Source organism: Myotis brandtii, unplaced genomic scaffold, assembly GCF_000412655.1.
Source record: "Myotis brandtii unplaced genomic scaffold, ASM41265v1 scaffold97, whole genome shotgun sequence".
In the NCBI taxonomy this organism is placed as follows: Eukaryota; Metazoa; Chordata; class Mammalia; order Chiroptera; family Vespertilionidae; genus Myotis; species Myotis brandtii.
The window spans coordinates 745,190-746,721 of NW_005372020.1; positions in this window are offsets into that span (position 1 = coordinate 745,190).

The following is a 1,532-nucleotide window of genomic DNA, read 5'->3' on the forward strand; positions in this document are numbered from 1 at the left end:
CTAACTTAACTCTGGTGCCGTGTCACATAGAGAAATTTTTTGATCTTTGCAACCATGGTAAAACAAAGACTTATATTTCTGATATTTATTTTATATATTTAAATGCCACTTAACAAAGAAAAATCAACCCAAAAAATGAGTTCGCGTGTCACCCCTGACACTCGTGTCATAGGTTCGCCATCACTGCTCTAGGCCCACCCGAGCTGTCGCAAATGGTGAGATTTATTCCTGTTTGCAGCTGAGGAACATTCCAGCATAACCTTCCGGGGTTTTCACTGAGGGGGACGGGCCCAGCGAGGATTGTCAGTTTGAGGGTCACCCCGAGGGCCCTACGGCCCTGCTCCTGGCCTGGCTCACTGTTCTTGCCCGAGCTGTACTGATGCTCACGGTTCGAATGTGCTGTTGTGGGATGCAGTGGGGGGAGGGGTGGTCCGGGCAGCAGACAGTCGGGCTGACCTTGGCACGATTCTGGCCTCAGCTGATGCCTCAGGCTCCGACCCCCTCCGTCCAGGGCTACGGGCACCTCTGGGCTGCGCTGCCCGGTTTCCACAGTTTTTGCAAAGTTACGTGCGACCGGTCTTGTTTCCCTCTTTGCTTTGGCCGGTAGGAAGCTCGGAGCGGTGGTGGCCGCCTTGCCTTCGGCAGCGTGGTCTGGCCTGTGCTGCGGGGGTATGCGGCCCGTCCTGATTTCAGATGGCTTCGTCCCCTCTGCTCTCTGATGTTATCTTATCGGCGTGCATTCCTGCAAGTTCGTTCGCTCTCTCTCGAGGGGGGACTGGAGCCGGGCGGGAGTGAAGAGAACACTTTGCAAGGTGTTTGCCTGCTTGTCCCCTGAGTGCCTGTGGGGGTGGCTGGTCTCCACCAGGGTCAGGGCCTGGGCAGGAACCGGGGCCTGCGGACGTCCACCGGCCGCGGGAAGATGGCAGTGAGTGACTTGGACGGTGAAAGATGGCCCTGTTGGAGGTCCGTGTCCTTTCAGACCCACTGACCTGCGGGGGGCTCTGGGGGGGGGGCAGATGGTGAGCTCACCGGGGTGCACTGTGACTCGCCTGCTCCGTATCCGGGGACCGGGGCTCAGGGATCTGGGCTGGTTGCATCGGCAGCCCTGCAGGTGCGTCCGCACCGAGGGGACCGGCCTGGCCGCGGCGCCGAGGCTTTCGGACGCTCTGCGTCCTCTGCTTCCCCCCGGGATGTCGCTTTGAGCTGGAAGGACGTGGAGGAGGGAGGAAGCCAGGGGTGGGCGGTGGGAGGTGGAATTGGAGGAGCCCCCGCCGGCCTGGGCTTGGGGTCGGGACCCGGGCCGTGTCTCGGGGCTCACGAACAGGGCGAGTCTGAGGTCCCGCATGGATGTTGCGCAGGCTGCATGGCCCAACCTCGGACAGTCCCGGAGGCTCTGCAGACAGGGCTCCTCGGTTTACCCGGCAGCGGAATGGGGGCATGAAGGACACACTGCGCAGCCGAGGGAACTGAGGGGCCACGGGAGGCGGGAGGCGGGAGGCGGTGTCCAACCCCGTGTCCAGGGCTCACAGACC